This window comes from Rattus norvegicus, chromosome 16 (genome assembly GCF_036323735.1).
Source record: "Rattus norvegicus strain BN/NHsdMcwi chromosome 16, GRCr8, whole genome shotgun sequence".
In the NCBI taxonomy this organism is placed as follows: domain Eukaryota; kingdom Metazoa; phylum Chordata; class Mammalia; order Rodentia; family Muridae; genus Rattus; species Rattus norvegicus.
This window is the reverse complement of record NC_086034.1, coordinates 3,415,985-3,442,254: the sequence shown is the minus strand read 5'-3', so window position 1 is coordinate 3,442,254 and position 26,270 is coordinate 3,415,985. Positions and strand designations below refer to the sequence as shown.

At 42.0% G+C, this 26,270-nt stretch overlaps 1 protein-coding gene across 29 annotated transcripts in view; it reads right to left on the bottom strand.

Moving 5' to 3' along the window:
* Positions 1 to 26,270, bottom strand: part of Erc2 (ELKS/RAB6-interacting/CAST family member 2) — an 860,860-nt gene that overhangs the window by 238,004 nt on the left and 596,586 nt on the right. The window lies entirely within an intron of this gene.

The following is a 26,270-nucleotide window of genomic DNA, read 5'->3' as shown; positions in this document are numbered from 1 at the left end:
AACAGCCAGACAGAACCATCACTGCCTCCAAAATACTCCCGAGGTTAGGAACTGAAGCTAGAGGCCCGGACTTTTCATCCAGACTTCTTTAACTGTTGACTGTCCTTTTCTTCTATGTGGTAGCCATTACTGAGGATAAATTGAGAGAACACATACGTAAAATAGCATAGTGCCAGACACATGCCCAACACACACACAGAAACATTAGTATTAACACGGTAGTTAGAGCTAGCACCAACTGCACTCTTTCTGTGAATGTGACTCCATTCGGTCAGAGAAGCCTTAGAAAACAGTGGACACATCCGGAATATCCTTACCTCCATCTTCTCTGTTGCTTACAAGACAAATGCCTCTCTTTTCTTCTTCCTCACCTTTCCCCAAGAATGGTTAAAAAAAAATTGAAGCAACAATACAGCATCTCAGAGAGAAATGTGATTTGTTCTCGTGGACAAGGGTACTCGGTACCCAGTTTGCACATGATATGAACATGTCAAGACATCAAAAAGGATCTCCAATTAGCATGAAAAGCATGGGACTTGAGTATAGCATCTAAAAGCCACACAAACCAGGTTCCCAGGCCATGCCCTGTTGGAAACTGCTGTTCCCAGCTAGGACAGGAAACAGATGTGACTGTGTTGTGAACATCAAACCTCACAGGGTACTCATCAAGCAGGCCTTAGGGCCCCAGCCACACCCAGGGCACACCTTGCGGGCCATCTCCAGAAGGTCAGTCTAGCAACAGAAGTGAACACGCAGGCACTCACCCAGACCAGGGAAAGGAGGCACAGTACAGCTTTGAGTCTACACTGGGCTTATTTACCGCAGCCTTCCCCACTGCTGGAAATGTTGCTCATTACCCAGAAAGCCGGATTTACGTGAGTTAATTTACAACTTGAAGATGTTATGTTATGGAGTAGACTAGACTTTGATTTACAGTACATTTCCTACTGGCATGAGTTTTTATACAGCAGGCTTTAGCTGATCCTCCGACCGACAAATAATGCTCAGCAATCATACACCGTTGGGCAAACAAGCTGCCGTACACACTTTCGCCCTTAATCCCGTATATAAATTTTACTTGTTACACTTGTGTGGTTCTCCTCCAAATGGGCCTAGGAACACGGTGCCCGTTTGGCATGTTGTTTGTCATGGTAAAATGTGACATAATCGACTATTTCCTTGATGAGGCACTTTTCAAAGTTAGTTTTACATGGTTTCTTAGGTTTTATTTTTAAAAGGGAATCAAAGCTTTCAGGGTCTAGAAATGTCTTGAACGTAAGAATGTAAGAATGTTGGTATTCTTTCAATGCAATTCATTCAAGTGCCAGTGGAAAATATAGTTTTAAAAACTTACCCAGAAGAGGTTTATTTTTTTAATTAGTGCCATATCTGTAAATGTGCAGGCTACATACAAGTAAAGGAATCCGTCGGCACATACTCACACAGAGAGGAACCCAAGATCACATTGTTCTTTACCTCCTGGCACTGGGAGTATAGAAATGTCTGCTCTACCAGCTTGTTTGAGTAACTCTGGCTGTTTCCAAGACTCTGCTTCTGACATCATGCAGAATGGTATGACAGAGAAGAAGTAAAAAGAAGGGGAGGAAAGATGAGCTGAGAAGGAATATTTTGGAGATCCCTAGTGTGAGCGTATTGTGGAACTAATACATAGTGCCAAGTTATTTTGTTCATCGACATTATTTTCAAAATCTTGGTCTTGGGAAGAAAGAAAGCTCAGATGCTATGAAGGCAAAGATCAAGAATAATATCATTTTAAAAATAGAGTAAGTTTTTTTAAAAAAGATTTATTTATATGAGTACACTGTAGCTGTCTTCAGACTCACCAGAAAGGGGTGTCAGATCCCATTACAGATGGTTGTGAACCACCATGTGGTTTCTGGGTATTGAACTCAGGACTTCTGGAAAAGCAGTCAGTGCTCTCAACCTCTGAGCCATCTCTCCAGTCCCCCATAATAGAGTAAGCTTATGAGGAGGTCTTTTATGAGACAAAAGCAACTTGAAACTAACATTTGGTAAAGAGGCATACAAGTTGAAGTGTACGAGAAAAAACACATAGATCAACAGATTTTAGGTAAAAATTTATGTCCAAAATGTAACCTTATCAATTTAAGAAGAGGGTCTGTAACAGCTAAAATATGGACAAAATACATGAACAGACAAATTACTGAGAAGATTTGCGGGTAATAGATTAATGAAAGGACGTTATCACACAGCAACAACTGGAGAATGAGAATCAAACAGGGATCCTGTACTGAAGACCAACCTATGCTACATAACAAGATTGAGACCAGGCTGGACAACATAGTAGGACCTTATCTCAACTACCAACCAACCAGACAGACAAAGACGTCAGTTGACAAAAGCCCTGCTTCTCATAAAGCTGAATCTATTAATAGAAAAGGGGTGGATGGGTAAAGATAGAATTCAAACAATTCCAAAATGTCCAAAGGAAAAGTGACTATAACAGGTAAGACCCTGGAGTAATGGCTCTATATGAATGAGATGGGAAATTCATTAAACATAATAGAATTTTGCTACAAAATTCCATGAAACAAAATGGGCACATAGTGTCATGACCATGAAATCTATGAAGTAAATTAAAAAATATAGTCAAATAGTTACCTCAAAATATCCCCTCTACTGGGTTATTGAATAGGAGAACACTGTTACATTTTCAAGAATAGACATATGTTTTTGTCTATTTAAAGATTTTCAGAAATATAGGCTGCCTGACAATTTCATTTTAAAAGTTGTAGTAGCTTTGATACATAAAAGGAGAAAGCCCTGGTGAATTCATTTGAGATACAACATAAATGGATGCTATAAGCCACAACGCATGCACAGAAAGTCTAGCAACACCTCAGAGAAAGAAAGATAGCCAAGCAGAGTGTACTTGAGGAGTGGAGGGGCTGTTTCATCATCCAGGTTCAGTCCTAAGAAGCAAATACTTATGTGTCCATACAAGCCAGTATTTCTTAGTGATAGATATCAGAAGCACAAGTATGATTCCTACCATAGAAATTAGCCTCTGGTATATCTGCGATGACCCTTTGTCTGTTCTATAAATACCCCTTGGGGACCGTTTAGATGTTTTTGGATTTATTTCTTTTATGTGCATTCATAGTTTACCTGCATGTGTGGACATGAACCACTTGCAGGACTGGTTCCCACAGACGTCATAGAAGTTTGCCTAGACCTGGTGGTACAGACAGCCGAGAGCTGCCATGTGGACAATGGGAAACTAGCTCGGGTCTTCTGCAAGACAAATTCTCTCAACTGTTGACCTATCTATCTGGCTCCTAGGACTCAATATACATTTATTCGAAACTATGGATTGAGAAAAATATTAAAGAGACTTTTCATAAAAATCTAAAAAGTCATGACATAAAATCATGGGAAACTAAGAAAATCAGTTCACCTGAATGATAAACATCTTTGTGGCAAACCACAGGCAGAATCCTGGTCTCCAGAAATAAGACATAACGTCAGAGGTGCACTATAGCCATAGTTCCAGGTATCTTAACTAACGCAATAATAAAAACAATCTTAAGCTATGGTTATAGCAAAAGACTCTCACTTGTGATTATGTACAGACCACATAATTATCTATTCGGAAGGCAAAGAAGTTTCATAAAAAGCAAATTTGAAAAAATATCAGATTAAAAATATCTTGTAAGTTCTCCTTTCGTCTGCATTGCTAATTCAGAGAAAACGGGAAAGCTTTCAACTCACAATAAGAAGTGTGAGAACATAATAAGTATACATGATAATCAATCATGATGTCTAATTTTATAAATTCAAAACAAAAATGTACATCAGACTTTAAATCATGTGATATACACCATAAAGACATAAAAGAACATCTGATTACAAAAATTATTACTTTGGAGGTCTGAAGAGATGATTCAGTGGCTAAGAGCTCTTGCTGCTCCACCAGTGGACCTGAGTTCTGTTCCCTGAACCCACACGCAGTGGCTCACAACTGCCTGCAACTTTAGTTCCAGGGGACCCATCACCCTCTTTCCGGTCTCTGCAGCAGATGAACTCATGTGCACAGGCCCACATGAAATAGGTATAAATTAAAATAAATTTTAATGAAGTGATAGATTTCCCTTAAATTTATGATTCATCGTTTGTGTTATATATGTTAGCCTTTGTGCCCAGATGAACATTTTATGTATATATTTCTTTTCCTACTCTGAAAGCTCTCCTATTTGGTACACACCAATACTATACCAATTTATTGATGTCACAGAACTGCTGGGGTTGGGTCTCCTGGGATGGGGTCCACATGGGTCTGCCATGGTCCTAACAATAGCCGTGACATATTTCTTCCGTGCTGGTGTTGTCCTGTTTTATGTCAGAGGTGATATGTCCCCAAGAGAAGCGCGGCATGACGGATAAGACCTTCCTAACTCATAGTGGCCCTAACTGGAGAACAGCAACAGGGCCCGTTAGTGAAGTCAGAACTGACATCTGAGGCCTCAGGTTGTGGTATGTCACCCAAACACATTTCGACATTCTGTCCTGGATGTTGATTTGGGCTTTCGCCCAAAACTTTGTGTGAAACCTTGGACAAGGAGGTCTGTCCTGCCTTAGTCGAGTCTCTGTCAACATTGAAAATAATGCTGAGGCAGCCACAGCAGTCTAGAGAGAGATGCTCAGGGCTGTGACATTTTGCAGAGGATACCCCATATCCTTCACTGTACTTCAGCTTCAGGCCCTTGGGACCTTTTCCAGGATTCTGCGTATGACACTGTACGTAGCACTTAGATGCTGGGAGGAGAGGCACTAGGAAGGGAACTCTACTCCAAAGCCCCCAAACCACAGGTCCTCCCTGCCAGGCCTGCTCTCCAGACTGGGTGTCAGCAAACATTCCAAGACTTTCCCCTTTGACAGTAGGGGAACTCTGGGGATGGAGCCTCTCGCCAGTGAGTTTTCAAGTTCACAAGATGGCTTCATTTCATTTTTAAAAATGCTTTTTCTCACGCCTTTGTTCCTTGCTCCATTTCCACCTTTCAGAAATTCTAAAGTCATAAAACTGCCCTTCATCCAAAAAAGGGAAAGTTACTCAAAAGATGAAAGATATTTAAACACCAAAGCCGTTGAGGGCTTACAAGCCAGTCACTAAAGCAACCTTCTAGTAAGTATCTAACCGTGGACCAGGGGGTTGGCGGCAACATACAAGCAACAATCTTTGAAGTCTGTCTTTCAAACTAGTCTTCAAGTTTTCTTCCTGAGTTCTAATCTCCTTGCGGTCATTCCTGAGGACATTTTCTAAGCATGGATTCCTAGTAAACTCAATGAATGATCTAATTTTGAATATTGATCCGATAGGAAGATGTTGCCATGACAAAGTGTCACGGTGGCATTGTGACAGTAAGAGCTACAGTTAAAACTAGAGTTGTCTGACCTTATAAAAGGACTTCTCTATGACTCTCACTGAATCAGGACTCTGCCCCTACTTAGAACTGCTCCTATGCCCATTCTATAAAAGAGTAAAGTCACTGAACAGCAAGTGGATACAGCTGGCAGGCACCAGAGCTAGGTTACAGAATGTGGCATTCTGCCCAGAGTTGCAACCACGTGTGTCCCGCATGCCAGGGCTAAATCTCCATCCACGGCTGCAAGCACTCCTCCACAGCACCTAGAGGGATACTGAGGTGACTCACCCCATCCTACCATGATGAAGTGACGCCCACAGTGCTGTTTCACACAGAGAAAGTGTGCTTAGTAAGGACTATGGGCTCTGAAGGCTGTCCGCATTACAGCCGATGCTGGTGTGGCCACTCTAGCACAGAACCAGTTTGCGCCTCAGTTTTCCCATGAATAAAGTCGAGGCATATTCATAGTACAGGGTCATAGGTAAAAAGGAGAAGTCAAGAGTGTGACCTGAGACAGGCATTCTGGGTTGGGGATTTAGCTCAGCGGTAGAGCGCTTGCCTAGCGAGCGCAAGGCCCTGGGTTCGGTCCCCAGCTCCGAAAAACAAAAAAAAAAAAAAAAAAAAAAAAAAAAAAAAAAAAAAAAAAAAAAAGAAAAGTAGCTGAGACAGGCATTCTTAGAGAGCTTTCTGAACTACCATGTAGTGAGAATTTTGATTTCTTCAAAAACCCAGTTATGTTGTGATTATATTTTTGTTTTTGATAGCTGCTTCAGATTGTCCATAGCTGCTATGATTTGTCTCGTGCTCTAAGAGGGATGTGATTTTTTTTCCAGCTGCAGATAGTTTATGTTTGGAATTCTGGGGACTCTTGAGAGGGTATAAATGTGAGAACCCCTAGAGGACCTGAGGTGGCTGCTGCCTCACTGGTGGTGGTGCTGGTGCTGGTGCTGGTGCTGGTGCTGGTGCTGGTGCTGGTGCTGGTGCTGGTGCTGGTGCTGGTGCTGCTGCTGCTGCTGCTGCTGCTGGTGCTGCTGCTGCTGCTGCTGCATTTGCTGTTGCTGGATTGCTCTTTGCTGTTTTGCTGAATTGTTGGTTGGAGAAATCCTAACCACAAATATTGGACTTACCTCTAGGAACTCAATGCCCCTAATCAGTAGGAAGTAGTCTACAGAGATCTACACTCCCTTTCCCCTCTAACCTTCTTTTTCTACTACCTAGTGTTAGGGGTTAGAAGGGATTAGGGTGGAATAAGGGTTGGAAAGGTAGGAGATGTAAGAACTAGTAAAGCAGCCCCAAAGCCCAGCTACACTCACAGTAATAAGCACATTTATTTATTCTTAGCCTGGCAGGGCCCTGCATGTCAGTATTTCACTGTGAACATATTAAAAATAAGTTCACATGACAACAATACTTCGCTAAGTGGGGTTGTTTTCACTGTAGAGAGAGAAAGAATAACTTTATAGTAGATACAATTTATCTGAACTAGGAAATATATCTTACACGTTATATAAAGGAAGGCAAAATCCTCCGTACTTGAGTTTTTATATGTGTTTTCTTTTAAATAAAAACAAAATCTCTCACTTTGCCTTCCCTGCTTTTGTGACCCTACAACCTAGATTCCACAGAGCCAGAGAGCGGGGCTAATAGAGAAATAAATTTCTTTCACAGGAGATTTAAAACTCACAGAAAATGTCAGAGAAGTTCATCACTCCTGTGTTCTCCCCAAAGCACAGAGTTCCTATAGTCTTGTCAAATGTCTTCATTTTGGTTACCAATTTGTGTAACAAAGTCTGCCTGGTGAGGATACAGGACCTCATGTCAACAACAGAACTTGTGAGGCTTAGAAACACTTCCTAGAAACTCATAAATTACTGCAGCAGGAAAAGATTCAAGACTGTCTGTTCATTCTCTTTCTTACCGTTTTGTTCCTTTCATGTTGCTGGAGACCAAATCCAGGGCTTTGCTTGTAGGAGGCAAGGGCTTCACCCCTGAGCTATAGCTCAGCCCAGGAGGTGCTCTGTTCACTGTTTCAAGTTCCCTTCATCCAAGTGCCCCAGGAGCTTTCCTTGTTCCCTATGGTTTAGCATCAAGGATTTCCCTGTTCCTCTCACATTTTCTAGGTTTTCTGGATTTTATTACCATACCATCTCCATGGAGTCCTCTTTTGTCTTTAGGTTCTTATATTGGTGTAGAGTATGATGTGTGTGTGGTATGTGATGTGTGTGTGTGTGTGTGTGTGTGTGCGCACGCGCGCACACGTGCACGTGAGTGCACACAGATGGACATGTATCTTCAGCTCAGATGTCATGTGTCTTCCTCTGTTATTCTCTGCCTTATTTTGGACAGTGTTTCAGTGACTCTGGGCCTCCCTGACTTGGAGAGGCTGGCTGGCCAATGAACAATGGGGTTTTCCTATTTCTTCCTTCCAAGTGCTGGGGTTATAAAACCACAGCACCAAGGATGCTGAGGATCAGAACTCAGGGCCTCAGGCATGCACCACAAGCACTTTACTCATTGCCCCAAGTCCCCAACTGCACATGCTAGTTCCCTGCATCAAGTAGTCGCTGCCAAGTACCAACAAAGGCTTGACCAGCTCACTGGGCTTCACTGTGTGTTTCTTGGCAATGACTATATTTTAACCTCAAAGAAGGGAGACAAGGGCAGGGTGGGAAGCATGGTACAATACAGTTGTAGTAGAAACAATTTTAGCTTACAAATAAATCAGACTCAGATTATGGTTATTTTATTTAGTTTTGACCATTACTGGGGGCCATCCTTAATCTGCTCTTCTAACTCTAGGCCTGGATACCTCCCAGCAGTTTACCCTAGATACTTGGTATTTCTCCTGGCCATGTGCTCATGGTTTCTCTCCCCTTAGGGTGGCTTCCTCCTCCTCCTCCTCCTCTTCCTCCTCCTCCTCTTCCTGCTATTCCTCCTCCTCCTCCTCTTCCTGCTATTCCTCCTCCTCCTCTTCCTGCTATTCCTCCTCCTCCTCCTCTTCCTGCTATTCCTCCTCCTCCTCTTCCTGCTATTCCTCCTCCTCCTCTTCCTGCTATTCCTCCACCTCCTCCTCTTCCTGCTATTCCTCCTCCTCCTCCTCTTCCTGCTATTCCTCCTCCTCCTCTTCCTGCTATTCCTCCTCCTCCTCCTCTTCCTGCTATTTCTTCTCCTCCTCTTCCTGCTATTCCTCCTCCTCCTCCTCCTCTTGCTATTCCTAGTCCTCCTCCTGCTATTCGTACTCCTCCCAGTCTCTCCTCCTCCAAGGAGGTTACTCCTAATCCACCTACCTCTAATCTCTCCAGTAGCTGACTGAAGTCAATTTTATTTGACCAATAGTTTTAAATCAAGGAACAAAGTTTGCACAACAAAAGCTTTTAAACATGAGAAGTCACTAGTTGGCCTAGACCTCCTGGTATAGAATTTAGCATTACAATACATAGCCATAGACCAAACCTCAACATGCAGTCAGAGATATAAAGGGGAAACGCCCTTCCATCTTTAGAGAAGACTTCTTGGAGAGGTTGTCACAGATAAATGTTGAAAGGAGAGTGAGAAGAACGGTTACCCAACATGAGTGATGAAGGAACGTATGAAAGAGAGATGCTCTAAGTATTAATGGAAACCTCAAAGTAGTTCCTGATTTAAAAAAAAATTGTTTTCTGCATCTCTGATCTCAGTCTTTGAATGATTAGGTTATAAACCAAGCTTTACAAGTTAGCACCATTCTTTGATTTCTCTTCAAATCTCTCTTCATCTTACCGGAACAAAGGAACTGCCTAGCTTGCAGTGTTCCAGGATGTCTGCACTGGCATCCCTCAGTTCTTTCCTTCAACTGACCTCTACTCTGACCTTGTAAATGTGAGCCTCAAATTTCTTGCTAGTCCCATGGTTGGACAACAGCTAGTCTCTGTGGCCCTGACATAAATATGCATTCACTTTATTGACTAGTCACAACTAGTCAAGGTTCTGCAACCATTAACAGCAAATTGCCCTCAACACTGGGGATCCTCGTGACCCCGGTGGCAAGGAAGGGTAGTCTATAATGTGCTAACAAAAAGCCAGTAAGACCAACCCCTGAAGCATGCTCAACCCACACTGTCCAGCCAGGCCACCTGGAAATCCCCCACATTTTGAAGTCTTGTCTCAACTGGGTCGGTTCTCTGGACAGAGGCTGCTCTACCCGGAGAGCTCTACCTCAGTAGCTCTGTTTTCCCCGCTTTACTGAGGTCCTACTGATTGTTTCTGATGGCTTCTTTAACACATGAAGGTCGCAAGGAATTTCTTGCAAGGTGCCAGCTCCCTCTCTTCCATCTCAGCGATGCGAGGACTTTGAAATCAGCCATGTGGTTAAAATATCGAGCAAAGACTTAGATCTTGAAATGCGCATTTATCCTTTCATTTATTTTCTTCATTCATGAATTGACTACTGCTGTAGATCCTGCCTGTACATCTGTTTTAGATGTGGAAAATTTTTAAGTTCATTCATCACTTGAGCTAAACTCACCATAGTGTGACACACATAGCCTGAGAAGTGCCAACTTACAGTAGAACCATTATCTTTTCCTTTGCAAATCTAATAGAAGACTGAGCCAAGTTTCACCCTGCTGCGGAGTGTGTGTGTGTTGCATTGTAATGGCACAGAGTAGTAACTGAAGTAGATTATCTGTATATTTTAGTAGTGATTTCAGAGCCATCTACACACTAAGCCATGAAAATGATTCAATTGCCCATTTGGTGCCAATGTCCCTGACTACTGAATATATTCTAAAGACAGTTTAGCCACTATTTTAAAATAAGGACTTACAATTAATTCCATGGGTCTGTGTATAGGGATCTATCTTTTTGCCACCTCTGAGGACATATAATCTTATCGATAATATTCTGATGAACTGGGTATTGTACTATACAAATGACATAAATATCTCTTATAGCCTTGTCAAATTAGGACCCCTATTTTAAAGATGACTAAACTGGGGGCTTGGAAAGGTAAAAATCATATGGCCTCTTTGTTATTTTTCTCAAAAACAACATAAGGAAGAAAGGTTTATTTTGCCTCGTAAAGAGGTATAGTCCGTCACAGCAGGGAAGGCATGGTGACTGGGGCTCTGACCATGTATCAGAAGTTTGTGGCACAGCTTGTTAGCTCTCAGAGGATCATGAGCTGGAAGGATAGAAGGGAAGGAAGGCAGCCTATAACCCTCCAGGCTCACCCCAAAGACCCTATGCCTATTAGCTAGGCCCCATGTGCAAAGGCTTCCACTATTTCCCAAACAGCATCACCATGGAGGATCAAGTTGTCAAATACATGAGCCTGTGATGAAAGGGACGTTTCACATTCAAACCGTGACCACTGGCACCTCTGTTCTGAGTACATGCAGCTAGGTTTGAGAGTATTGGGTATGGGTTTTAGCTATAGCTAGAGTAGAGGGTGAGTTGAATAAGCTCCATCAAATCAATGGTAACATTTCCCTCAAGATGAAGAATAATACAAAGTACTACTGGGCTATGTCTAGAAAGAAACATCTGCTCAGTTAATGCTCAACCCTTAGGAAGTTGTGGATTGCTGTCTGTGAGCAGGTGAGGGGAGGAGAATGACAAGGCTAGAGCCTGTGATTTGCAGTGGGAAAGGGGGGCGGGCTGAGAGTTTTAGAGACAGGACAGAGAGAGATAGAGGGAGAGAGAGGAGATGGAGATGAGAGAAAATGGAGGAAGAAGGTGAACTGGACGTGGCTTGAAATAGCCACAGGTAGCTATGAATACCATAGAAGAGCAATAGAATAACATAGGGCAATTTGTCCCATCTAGGTGGGTATCTTGCATCAATACCAGTTGAGTTTTGAGTTCTTTGTGTGGGCATTTTGGGGACTGAAAATTTACTGATATAAATCTGAGTGATAAATTACAAGCCTCTAGAGTTTTGATTTTACTGGGGTCCGGGATTTGTGACAGCTAGCCACAGGGGGCAGGGATAGCCATTAGGAGGCAGGCTGACTGGATCAGGGAAGATTGCAGCTTGCAGCTCCCAATGAGGGAGAGAAGACTGCATTACTGGAGCACAGCCGGCATTAGTGTGGATTGGTTTTGAGTTATTACATGCAACAGGAAAGATGCTCCTAGCACATCCAGTACTCCTAGCATCACAGGGAAATATTACATATGCCTACACTGGAATATGTCCACATATGACATAAGCTGGGACAGACAACCTGCTTTAATACCAGTTCTCATATGACTTTAGGCACGAAATGTCTCTGAGCATTAATTTCCTCATCTGTAAAGTAGGGATAAAAATAGCATATGTCTATTAAGACATACCATGAATGTTGTGGGAAACGTTAGGCAAACTCCACTCTCTGGATTCTTTAAAAATGATTACTATTTTTGTTGCCCTCAGTCACACTGGACTTGATCTGGCTTCTATGCAGCAGAATACTTCGCGATTAATTTTTCACTCATTTTTGCCTTATCTTCTTCTAGCTCTTGACATTTAATCACATTTTATTTTAAATGCTAAACCTCAACAAGGAAGATAAAGCAAGCAATCCTTTTCAATAAATGGCCAAGGTTCAAACTGAATCGCTACTGAGCCATCGACACTCACTGGAATTACGACTTCCTATCCCATAATACTGCTATAGCTTCAAAAGGGTTTCAAAGTCAAGTCTTGCAAAAACAGATCAGAACTTAACCCCAACGAAGTCTCATGGCAGCCTCCAGAATGCAGGGGCTTTCCAAGGCCTAAGAACTTTTGGTTCTTAAGGGGGAAGAAGAGGCACATTCTAGAGGCTGCCTCTTCACCTTCTGGAAGCTGCCTCCCCACCCTGAGACACTTCTGACATGGATCCGTCACTTACCCCTTAGGATCTACTGTGCTCAGTTCAGACTTGGTTTTAAGTAAACAATTATTGAGGAATAGGCTACATTGTAGGAATTTTCTTAATATATATATATATATATATATATATATATATATATATATATCCACGAATTTCACAGAATGATCATATACATGGACCCAGTGCATTTGAAGACATAAAATACAATTATACCCCAGAGACTCCTTGTGCCCCTTCCAGTCACTCCTCAATGCAGGAAACCACTGTCCAGTTTCTTCCATGGATTACTTTTTGTCTATTAGTACTATGGAGGGTCCAACACACTTCTCTGTTTCTCCTTCAAGCCCTTTTGACTCAGCATGCTGGTTGAGCTCATCCCTGCAGCAGTATCTTATAACAGTTTGTTCTCATCCAGAACACTGCGCTGCATGAACATGCCACTAGCCCAAGGCTTACTACTTGTGGTTATTACCAGATGTCTTCAATTGTATTCTACTTGTGTGGGTGGATCCAGAAGGGGGTAGAGGGGGAGGAAGGGGTGAACATGATTGAAATGCATCATACGCACGTAAAAAAAATCTCAAAGAATCTATATAGACATTATACAGATTTAAAGAAAACCCTTGAGGCCAGCATGGCAGCACATTGTTGTGCATAAAGATCTCAGGTTCAAGGGCCAGCTTGGGCTACAGAAGATCTTGTCTAAACAAATGAAGCCTCAAAAGCAGAAACCTGCCCGCATAGCTTAATCAAGACTTGGCCTCTTGAGACCATGGGGAACATGTAGTTTTTTTCCTTCTAAATCCTCAGGGAAGCAGAGCATCTTCTAAGTATCTAGAGATGCTAACAGTAAGGGGTGAGCACCATCAGGAAGTTATTAGGCCTTTTATTCTTGACCGTTCCACTAGAGCAGTGGTTCTCAACCATCCTAAAGCTGTATTCCTTATGTCAGAATGACCCCCAACCGTACGATTATTTTCATTGCTACTTCACAACAGTAGTTTTTCTATTATTATGAATTGTACTGTAAATATCCCATATGTAAGATATCTAATATGTGACCCCTGTGAAAGGATTGTTTGACCTCCAAAGAGCTTGTGACCCACAGGCTGAGAGCCACTGAACTAGAGGCATACCCCTTAACAGACAAGGCAAAAAGACAGCCTGGATGCGCAAAAACACTACAGACTCAGCCAGGAAGTTAGCTCAATGTCTAAGCTGAAGAAAATACACTGAAGACGATTGAAAGCAAATCCTTTATAGAATGAGAAGAGGGCGAGAGGCGCAGTATGGGATTATGCCTGAAACCCCATTACTACTCCCCCAAACAATACACCTGAGAAGAATTTCTTGGGAGTTCTGGAAGAGAAAGAAACATTGTTTTATCTGGTGGCAATAAACTAGATAAAATTTCAAAAGAAATCTAGCCACCTTTTTCCAAAAAAGAAGAAAAGCCTCTCTATTTAAAAAACATGGAGGATAAAAAGGGCTCCCATGTTTGCAGAAAGACAAAAGTCATCATCCACATCTCTTGACAAGGCCAGGATGCATGCTGGGGATGTGATTTGGCAGCAGTGTAGACAGCAGTGGGATGTGCTGGCCCAGAGACATTCTCTGGGCACTGGAAAGGCGATCTCTGAGCCTAGCTGTTCATGCTCACAGTAGTAATTCTCAGCTGGACTTCCTGTCCCCAGCTGTGGTCCCTTCTCCATCTCCTCAAATGAAGCCACCAGGACTTTTCTCCAAATGCAAACCTAACTACCATAATGTCTGCACCCAAAATGCATCTATGATTCTGTTTCATAGATATGATCACGGGATCATATCTGGAGTCTTTTGTGGATTTCAGCATTTGGTGGATCTGACTCTGTGTATCTTGATCACCTCTCTCATACTCCAGCCCAGTGGAAGCATTTATGCTTCTCTCTGAGATGCTCCTTCTATCGCAGGCTGCTCCAGCTACTTCTGCTTGCCCCGCCCCCATCCCCCATGTCTCAGGCAACTGCCATGTGTCTAGGATAGGCTTCCTTGCCTCTCCATGGTCTGTAGTCCTTCAACACTCAAACCACCAATCACAGACTGGATCCCCATCCCAGCTGCCTTAGTCAGCACCTTTCCTTCACACCCTTGGCAATCACTAGTGCAACACTGGTCAGCACAATCCTACAGGAGACACCCGTGACTCCACCTGACAATGTCCTCTTGACGCACCCTGTACATATAAGCTAGGCATGTTGGACATTACCCCTGCCATTAATGGCTATCAGCTCCTGGTGAAAGGAAGACAGCGGGTGAGTGCCTCTGCTTTCTGTCCTTCTCGGTAAGCAACTTGCACTCAGATCCTTAGAGGCCTGCGTCTGAGGAAACCCAATCCAGTCACCAAGCCAGATCCCAGCTGGTCCGTGAGCTCGCTGGAGTTAGAAACTGAGATGGCCCATCTGTCAGCAGACGTCAGAGCTTGGTGCAGCAGGGCAGAGCCATGCTTGCTGGGGAAACGCATGTGAGTTCCTCAGTGAACATTTGTCTGCCTGCTGCTGTCTACTTTAAAGCAAGGAAGTCCAGCAAGGAGCTCAGGCTGGGTTCTGTTCAAAAACTGGGTCCCCTGTTACTGACTGGATGGATGGAGCAAGAGGACAGGAGGAGCAGCTTAGCCTTAGATGTTCTTGAGTCAGTGAGGGTTTCACAAGGGGCGAGGAGAATGGTGGCTCACACACCTCTGAATACGCTTGCCTGGGACATGATTCTTTGTGAACAAAGCCGGGAAAGGAGGGGTTGCTTTGTTGTTGTTTGTTTGTTTTGTTGTTTGTTTTTTCCCAGACCTCAGAGGCACTGGCCGTGGAGAGAGAATGACGGTTAAGGTAGGGATTTGTAACCAGTCTTTACAGGGTCATATTTCTGCTTTGATAAAGATTATTTATAAAATCCAAAATGAAAATCAGAAAAAAACTAAGATTAAAAGTTATCCAGACATAATTACTACATATAAATAGACATTAAAAATCGGTCACGGTACCTCACACGACTTATCCAGAAGCTAAGGGAGAGATTCTGATATTGAGGTTAGCCTAGGCTACAGAGTAAGACTCCGTCTCTAAAATAAATATACAAGCAAATAAATGTACATAGAGGATGCGGATATATCTTTAGCCCCTACACAAATGGCAACCAACATGTAATAAGTCATACTATGCAGGAACATGTTAAGGATTTCTTGATGTTTTAATTTTTTCTTTAACAGCTCCAAACACAAACCTGTGAAAGGTTAAAAAACGCTTAAAACGTTTTAAGATCAAATTAAAATCCACTGTCATCTCACAGGCTCGATACTGCCCTTATTTGGAAGACTCGTAAAAGCTCCACTAACTTACCAGGTTAAAAGCCTTGACTATGGGGCCAGTGAAATAAACAGAACAAAAGACACAATATGGTCTGAAACAGTGAGATTTGTACTTGCAGCTGATGCTGAATTAACTGAAAGTCTTTGGATACCTTAAGCGTAAGGACCACCATTAATAGGCAGCATTTCTCTCCCTTTATCTAGCTACTTCATGCTGTAGGGAGGGAAAACTCAGAACTCTGCAAGAATGAAGAGTATGTGAAAGTTTTCACCCCTGGGTTCTCAAAGTTAATGCCGCCAGGGCTGGGCTTTCTCTCTCGACCCTCGCCCACGACTGTGTATCTTATGTATCCATGCACATGGAGGACATAAAATACATGTCAAACAAAATAAAGCAAGTTATTAAGTACCACAAAACCTTAAATCTTAGTGGAAGTCAACAGATAAACAGACTATAACAGCAGAATAGTCTAAATACACAATGCATAATTCATGGCTAAACCAAGGCAAGACTTGGGCAATATTTCACAGGCTCCCCCTTGCAGTGTTAGAGGTTAAGACTTGGTAAATTGCACTGCTGTTGCTAACTCAGCAAAATATGGACAATTAAAAAGGGAAATCTCCAGTCTTTCCAATAATGGGAGTAGGCAGAGAGGCAGAGGGCTGAGATGGAATTCTTTAGCTGTAGGAAATAGACATTAAAGCCTTTTCAAATACGAGGCCACCAATTGCCGCACTGATACATCACCTTCCTGTTGCCAGATGTCTGTGTCTCTGCTTAGAGAACTGTGCTGCTAAACTTAAGAGAGCTGAGCACCGACCGTCCTAGCACCACATCACACCCCCTGGGTTCAGTTCAAGTGGAGCTGCTGAATAAATGTCCTTTTGACTCCAAGTTCTTGACTACCAGATACCACAGTGAAATGTGCAGATGTTGCTATGGTCACCTCAACAGAACCTAGAAGCACACTGGCATACGTCTCTGAGCAGGCCTTTGAGAGAGTTTCTAGATTTGATTAATTAAGGTGTGGCAAGGCCTACCCTAAAGACACTTTGCATCCTTCCATGGATTGTGAATCCTGACTGCATCAAAAGAGAAGGAGAGTTGGCTGATTTTGCTTCCTGACTCTAGAATAGAGTGTGATCAACAATTTCTCACAGTCATGCAGCCATGTCTTCACCACCATGATGGACTTTCCATTGAACCAAAAGCCGAACAAATAAATACAAACAAACACTCGAACCCTTCCTTACCTAAGTTGCTTTAGTTAGATGCTTTGTCTCAGCAATAAGGAAAATATCTAAGGCAGCATCCAAGAAACAGTGGTAACATGACGTTGAGTTAGGAATGAACACATTTATGCAAAGCTAGATCCTGACAAGCTCTCCCACGTATTATTTCCTAAAACATTGGCCAAGCTAATCAAGGCTAAGAAGGCAAAGCAAGTTCTTGGTCAATAGCAAAGCAAGTCCAATGACTTCAATGCATTAGTGCAGCTAAGAACCAGAGTCTTACAGAGACCAGAAAGCCACATGGGCACTGAGATACAGAGTGGAACATCAGCAACTAAGAGATGAGAACAGAAAGTCGATACCCAGAAGCTCACGTATTTCCTGACAAAGGGGGAGGAGCTATGCTCAGTGATGCTGTGGGCTCATGCTTTAGGGCCAGGGAGATGGATTAGTGTGAGTTGAGGTTACTGGGTGCATTTTCATGTCTTCTAGGCACTTTACAAATATTAATGATGACAGAATTTCCAAGAAGGGCACAGGCAGGAGAACTCCAGTGTTCAGACAATCAACATCTTTTGGATGTGCTAAGGTGGAACTCACAGGCTGAAACAATCACGTGAACATGCTAATTGAACAGTGGTTTTGGGTGGGCAGTCACCACTGACTAATGTAACCTCAGAGTGAGTAGAATATCCTAAGTTTTACTAAATTCCATAGGAAAGGCTTCCTCCACTAACTCTTCAAGCAGTTGAGCGAGACTTACCAGCCTCTAGACGTTTTCCTATGATTATTATACAACGCAAGTTCCTTTGACATACTGATGACATAAACCAACAACAGAACATTACTGGTAATAAGAACATCAAAACTCAAAACTAATAAGAAAATGAAAATAACAGAGCCTTCTACTGAGACCTATTAGTTAACAGGGATAGTGTTTCCCTTCCAATGAATGGCCAAGTTTGTGAAAGCCTCTGTCTATGGTTAACCAACTTACACCAGTGCATTATTCATGAATCAAGAGGGCAAAGGTGACAGGAAAACTTAAGTGCTAGTTTCTTATGTCACTAGCTCTAGAAGACAATTATGAGTAGGCACATTTAAAACAGGCTGGGCACAATCTGTGGGGAACTTGCCTACATATACAAATAGTGCCAGGTTTCAGCAGCACAGACACACAGATGAGACTTTCTCTCTAGAATAAAATACACATTGGAAGCAAAACCATGCACTTCTCACAACGTGGAAATAGCCCTCCCCACGCTCTCAGTCGGCTTTCTCTGGGCTGTTCCTTAATGACATGAGTTCAGCTTGTATTTGGAAGCCATTGCAGAAGACAGCTGTATGAAAACCACATCTGCACTGGCTGGAAAAGGCTGGGGAGGACATTACCCATTATGTGGTTCAATACCCCTATAGAAAAACGAGGCATAAGAACCTCCTGACTCTCCAGTGCCAGGAAAATCTTTATCTCCACAAACCAGTTCCTCCTTTCCAGTAACAAGAATGGTACGATTTATTCCGTTGCCCTTTTCTGCCCTGGCTGCCAGGGATTCGGGGGCCCTACTGGATGATCAATTGCAATAATTATAATAGACTCTGTGGCTGAAAGAGTGATTTCCTCCAGGCTTTCAGGGATTTTTGTTTTCAACTTGTAGTTTTGTTAATCATGTTTTGTAGATCAGTTTTGTCCCTGGTGTTTGCACATGGGTGCACATACACCCATGCAATTTTAAGTTTTTTTTTTCAGAAAATGATGAATTGCATATAACTGATAAAGGTTAAAAGATTAGGGGACATGCCAAAATAAATACCCATTTCGGGGTACAAACAACTTTGGTAGATACGAGTATACGTACAGGTCGCGTCTTCCTCTCTAAGTATAGTTAGCAACGGCTACATCAATTTTCTGCAAGTTGCCGTTATACCTAGACACGGTACTCTGCCCACGGATTATTACTCTGACAAAGTAATACATACTTATTTGTGGTTGGTGCCTTACAGAGAATTAATGCCTCAATTCCGTAGAACTTGGTTAAGCTCACGGTTATTGTGAGGCCCTGAGAGTTGGCTCTGACGGTTTGGCTGAGCTCACCAAATCACAGCAGACAATTCTGTTATGTTACATCCACTGGATGTTTGAGATGGACCGCCACGTCACTTTCACTTTACTTCCATGTTCTCTCTTTTCTTAAGTAATACATACGAAATTAATGGTCGATTTGCTTCAAATGGTCTATTTTCCTGCCGTGAGCCTGCTATATTAGCCAGCTTACGTTTAAACATATTTTAGTCGTATCGATTTTCCACTGACTAATAAGCAAAACACAGCTTCCCACAATCCTAGGAAAAGTAAGTTAACTTTCTTTCAAATTGTTGTTTGAAAGATTGAAAGGAAAAAAAAAGTTCCACATTACATTCCCAGGCCTGGGACACAGCGGAGAGACCCCACGAGTTTTGAAAGCGTATCCATTTCCTTGCACATGGGGGCTCTACATCCTGGATGGCACAATGCACTCAGTCCCCCTGTCAGTTAGAATTTAGGAAGTCATTTCTCTTTAATGGTTGCCAGACCTCCTGGATAAGCTGGGGCACTTTGCTCCGCCCTAGATCTCCACTGAGAATGGAACCTTCCTCTGTACTTTCCCTGCACCACGCCATGAACACCAGGATCCCGCTGGCATGAAACTGGTTTGACCCTGGATCAGACTGCTGTACCTTAACCGTGGGGTTGTTGCAATTTGGTAACTGATCCTTTCCTGGTTAACTTGAGTCAGCTCATTTGCCTCATTTGATACTAATGCTATGCTTCTGTAACTCCTCCTCGCCATCCCCCCGCCTCTTGCTCGCGTGACCCAGCTACGCAAATAGCTGGAGAGCCTTGTTCTTCACCTTTGCAGAGGACCAAGAAACCAAGGGGAGCATACAGGGACTGTGCATCTGAGGAGAGATCCACCTCAGGTTGAACCCAAAGCAAGCCAGCAAGACTTTGGGGAAGCTACCCAATTTTAGAGGACCCACGTTAGCTGTTTGGACAGGTGTGCATTCTAATTACAGTGCCAACATCCTGAAGCTGCCCGGCTATCACAGGTATTGTGTGCTAAGTGTCGATTTGAGGTGAGAATATGCACCATTTGACACTCAGGAGCATTCTTTCCTTTTGGAAGCTGGGCAATTAGACACTGAGTGAACACGTGAGAATTACAGCCACAACTGTTAGGAGCTGCTGTAAGCTACTACTCGGGCTATGTGAGAAGCAGAAACCCCTAAAGTGAGGATGAGTAGAGGTTCAGTACACAGAAAGACTTGCCCGAGAGTTTAGAAGAGACAGAGGTCAACAAAGTAGAGTGCACGGACCCACCACCCGGGTCTGTAATAAAAGTTTAATTGGAAGCCAGCCACATCCATCTGTTTGCATCCTGTCCCGCTGCTTTTAGTAATACAGTAGAGTCGAGTAGCTGCAGAAGATGCACACATCCCGACTGTCTGGACCTTTAAGAAAATGGTTGTTCATTTCTGAAATAGAGTAATCCCTAATAAATGCTTAAAAATAAAAATGCCATCTAGATATTCTACTTAAAAATGATTAAGAGAATAAATGTATATTGGTCATCAGAACTTCTTGAGAAAGTAGATTTTAGGTTCTATTTTCATACATGCAAAGGAATACTTAGGGTCAGTGAGTAAGGGGCTTTAAGGAGATTGACCAATGGATTAAATGGAAAAATCCCAGAAAAATTGAGAATGCATGACTATTATAAAATTAAGATAGATGGGGCCAAAATATTTTAAGGCTTTTCTGAAGTTATTGTATTACTAGTGTGTGTCCATTCCATATCTAAAGTCAGCTGCCCATACCTAAGGCTGGGTAGCTGCAATGAATGGCCTTCTTTAAACATCTGAGTGTGACTGCATTGGCACACCCACAGGAAGTCAGAAGACTCCACTTACGACTAGATAAACAGGAAAACACCCAAACAAAGCTTCACGTCTGGGCTCAAACCAGAAGTAAAAAGTGACAGGCAGAGCGATACCCAGGGTCACGCTGGGAGCAAGGTCTAGCATGGTTTGGGCAATCGAGGTGCCAGTCCTAGCAAGTTACAGGAGATTAACCCTGGAATCCTGACAAACAGTATTTCTTGGGACTTGGTGATCTCAGGTTGATAGAAGTGCCCTGCTCTCAGGGGAGAAAATAAATGTAAATTCATTTTGGAGGAGAGCATTTGTATTTTAGCCCCTTGGGGGATTCACCATGATTTGCCAAATATAAAATGATCCCCATCGATCCCCATGAAGGGGATGTAGAGGGACGGTTAGCAAGTGGACCAAGCAAAGGCTTGACTTGGGATAAGACACTAAAATTGATTGCAGAATATAACTAATTTTAAAATGCTTAAAAGGACTGATGTATATAGCATATCAGAAGCCTTCAAAGAAGTTCATTTTAGGCTCACTTTACATACATATGAAGGAATAAGAAGTACAAAGAATTAAGCAAAAAGTAAATGTGAAACAAGTATGACCAAAAAAGGCTAAGCCATTTTAGAACTCCTAATTAAACTTTGAGAATTGGGAAAATATCCTCGCTGATATAAAAAGCTCAAGGGAGGTGCTCAGCCATATTGTAGAGGCAGTTGTGGAGAAAATAAAGGAATGGGAAAACCAGCAAACCATCCAGAATGAAGCTCACAGAAAAGAAAAAAGGAAAAATGAAAATGGAACATTACATGATATGGAGAATAAAAGGGAACTCTCACACATAATTACCATCCCACAAGGAGATTCAGAAATACAGAGGAAGCAATAGATATTTGAGGGGAGAATTAAAACTGGTAAAGGATATGACATTATGCATATAAGAAGAAGAATAGGGTTGGGGATTTAGCTCAATGGTAGAGTGCTTGCCTAGCAAGCGCAAGGCCCTAGGTTCGGTCCCCAGCTCCGAAAAAAAAAGAAAAAAAGAAAAAAAAAGAAGAAGAATAAATAAAACAAAAATAATACCAACACAATGTAGCAATGCACAGAGCATCAAGGAAAGGCATCTTTAAAACAGTCACAGAGGAAACGTACCCACCATTCAGCCAAGACAGTAAAGCTCTCTATGGAAACAACAGGAACCAGAAGGCCGTGAATGGAGAATCAAGACAGTTTTCAAGACACAAAAATTGGCAATGCTTATCACTAAACAGGCTATATCAAAAGAGCTTCTAAGAGATTGTATATCTACAGAGAAGCTTGGCGTATAAGCAGAGATAATGAACAAAGAATGCTTTTTAAAAATATTATGTTTTAAAAAGCTAAATATGGTGGCATGGGTCTGTAATTCTAATATTCAAATGGCAGAGGCAGGAGGATTCCAAGTTCCAGGGCAGTCTTGGCTGCCTATCAAGTTCCAGGCCAGGTTAGTCTGAGCAGCGTTTGAAGACTCAAGACTCTGACTCAAAAATCCCATGCATGTACACACACCACACGCACACACACACACACACATACACACACATGTACACACACACATACACACACACATGTACACACACACATGCACATACACATACACATACACACACACACACACACACACACACACACACACACACACACACACACACTCCCCGGGGGGAGTTAATGGAACACAATGTGGTCAACTAAGACTATCAGACAGACTTTGGAGAGGGCAAGGGTTTGCCTTAAGTAGGATAGAAGCAAAAGACTCTCGATGTCCCATCTCTTCCCTCAGCACTTCAGCAGAACCATAATTCCTACGTTTTCCAACAGCCTTGCATAGGGGTTGGAATCCTGTACAGTATCACTGCCAACTATAGGAAAAGATACATTGCAATTGGTAGTGTATAAATGACTCTCTTAGCCGGAGGTGCTACTTTAGTACTGGCTGGGTGCATAAGAACGTAGAACCAGTTACAGACACGGGGAATTGTAGATGTTACGTTTTAAGCAGTTTGTGATGATGACCTTCATTCTTCAACTTAACTCAAAGAAGCACTTTTTTGAAGAAAGTCTCAGTAATGGAGTGTTAACATTGGGTCTGCACTATGAGCATGTCTGTGAGAGTATCGTTTTAATTAGGGTAAATGATGTGGGAAGGCGCTGCCTACTGTGGGGAGCACCATCCCCTAAGCAGGGAACCATATTGAGAGTGGAGGAATAAAATCGAGCATGAAAGTAAGTGCACATGCCTTCATTTCCCTCTGCTCTTGACTGGAGATGTGATATGAACAGTTGCTTCAAGTTCTTGGCACAATGACTACTCCACTAGGGTGACTATAACCTGAAATTGTAAATGAAAACAGACCCTTTCTTCTCTCGGGTGCTTTTGATGGGGTATTTAATCACAGAAATAAAAATAATGCATTATTTATCTCTTTCTCTACTTTCCTGTTACCTGACATCAAAAGGGACAACATTTTTAAGCTATTCATGCTCGATGTATGGTTAGAAATGTCACCGTTTCACAGTCACATAGCACTCGAGGTGACTTTACTACTTCCCTGACACAGGGACACGAAGGATAACAACGTCTGCTATTTTGGTTTCTTTCTCGTCTTTTGTGATAAACTACTCTGACCAAAGCCGTTTAAAGGAGAGTAGATTTAATCTAGCTTACAGTTCAAGTATAAAGTCCTTCATAGCAGGGGTTTGGATGACTTCTATGGAAAGCAAGGAAGGGGCCAAAGACTTATCTAAAGACCAAGTAATTAGAGGCATATTAACACAACTTCCTCATATCTTCTCTTGGGGCCAATTTCATGTGAATAATATGAATGGGCTTTACTTTATGATCAAATGAGCAGCGAGGCATTGGGGAACAAACCATATGTTCCTGGTAGACATGAGTTTTCAAACTGAGTATGTACAGATACCACTTACACGAAGGACTGGCTCCCATTTCACAGCCCAGGACACCTTAAAAAACAGAACAAAACAAAAAAACCATAAACCCATTGTTATGTGATCTTAACACATTCCAAGATGGCCTGTATCACATATGCATTTCAGGATAGCTGTGGATGTGGCCCAATATATTTGTAGATGTTATTACGTTGCAGTAAGAAGATTGGATACCAATTGCACAAAGGCTCGTACATGGGCAGGGTCTATGGGTGCACTAGTCATCTACTTACAAGGCCCAATCTATAGGAAGACTTGTTACAACACTGGCTGCTGCACCCTCCTCCCAGAGCCTCAGGCTCCAAAGAGACGGAGCCAGCCCGAGTTCTGTATCCCTAACAAGTTCCTAAAGGATTCTGAGGCTGCAGGTCCAGGAACTACAACCAGAGACCCATTGTCCGAGGAAACATAATCACCAGCAAGAAATCTCAAAATAAAATGAATACTTAACCAAATAATTAATTCAGAGCCCAAATTCTACATCTGAATAGATTTTTTAAACTGAATACCAAGCATACCTACAATTTGAAAAGAGTTTGTAAAAGCACCCCTTTATAAATTTCTAAGTATAAAGTAATGTATATTTCAGTATTATTTATGCAATAGTAATATTAATAAAGTAATATTAATGTAATATTTCAGTATTCCCTTCCTGGGCAAGTGCTCTTTTGTACCCCATGTGTCAGCACACTGAACAAGCACACATTATATGCAAGCGGGTCATAAGGTTGTGAAGTGGAAACTTCTGGTTTCTTTGGAAAGTTAGTTATGTCAAATGGTGGTTTGCTGGGGCACACAGGTGAAAGGACATCTTGCTAAAGCAAACACGTCTAAGAATGTTTTGCTGAAGCAGACCCAGAAGAAAGGATGTTTGGATATAGCAGATACGTGAAAGGACACTTGACGAAGAAGTATAAATATGACCGCACAGACAGCGGGAGATGAACACTGAGCCTTGGTTTAGTTTGCTCCACCTCACTATTCTTCACTAAAGACACACATGTATTGGTTTACCTAACATAGCATTGTTGAGCTCAACTCACGGTAATGTAGCCATTAACAGAAATTCACCAAAGAAATGCTTACGAAGTTCCCGTGGTAACTTGCTGCTTCCACAGCCTTGCCTCAGGACCAAAGTCTTCAAGACGGACCTACAGCCGCTGGTTCGTGCCTGATGTCTGCCTGCCTAGAGAACTGGCCTGCAGCTGCTGAATTGTATTTGGTGTTCGCTATAGGACTGAACTGCTGCCGAAGAAGATGGAGCTCGCTCCCAAAGACCTATAGCTGAACAGGTCCACTTCCCCCATATCCTAATAACTTTTGTCTTCTACTACTTCTGCTGGGTGATGGGCTAGAGAAGAGGTTGAACCCTTATTAAAAGTAGGTTGCAAAAATGTTATGCCTATTGGGATGCTATTTAGAACAGAGATCTGAAGTTAGAGGAAGAAGACACAAAGTTGGGCTGAGTGACCACATCTAGGTAGAAAAATAAAACATTAAAAGATAATGTCATTTTAAATTATCTATTTGTAGTCCAGTGAAAACACAGTTGAACAAAACGTTTTTGTTTTAATAGAATTCACATATGAAATTTTAAAAAGCATTATAAGTGGGTGATTTCTTAAGTATTATGAAATCCTTCACTTCAAGAAATGATGACAAATTAAGTTTCATGGTAACTTATTAAAACTGTATTGAGAATTATAGAATTTTGTCCCTTTGAAGTACCTAGTCTAAGAACACTATTCTCGACAAGAAATAAACTACTGGCTAGGGAAAATTAATAAGTCCACCAAGGGCTTTTGGTTATTGTTTCTCTGTAGGAGTAACACAAAGTTAGAAATCCTTCTATGGAGATTAAGCCATTGCACTCTTGAGGAAGTGTCTCACACCATTTACACTTTATTTGCACAAATATCCTCTGCCTGGGAGAGTAATACCAACTTCAATGCTGTGGTTTCTTATCCTGAATATCCAGCAGGGTGGACTCATTGGCACCACCACTATGATTCAAAAGGTTGAAAAGGAAACATAGGCACAGTGGTGGTATTGAACAAACCAGGAAAGGTCATAGTCAGCTTCAAGGAGAAACAGAGATCAATACAAAAGAAGCTGCCATTTCTAGCATACTCTGTCCTTTAAGAGCTGACTACCTGTAATTAACTTCCTGCTATTCCAACCTAAGTCCATTACTTTCCAATTGTAATTTCAATTGTAATTTTAGTAAAATTAAGTAATTGAATTTGTAAAAAAGTGAAACTTTAAGTCAAAATTAAAAAAAAGGTGATATTTCTTGCCATGACCTTCTTACTTTGCATTTGGATATGAATTAAAGATAAGTGCCCCATATTTAAAGCTGACTGTGAGGAACAATAATAAAAGAATGCTAAGAAAGTATCAGACTGGACTTTGTGTTTAAGAAAACATAACAAGGGACACTACATTGAAAATCTTTAAATCAAGTGTACTTAACATAAGAATATTTTCTATGATATCTTGGTAATTTTTATTTTTTCTTTTTTGCAAAGCATCATTTTAAAGCAAAGATCAAAA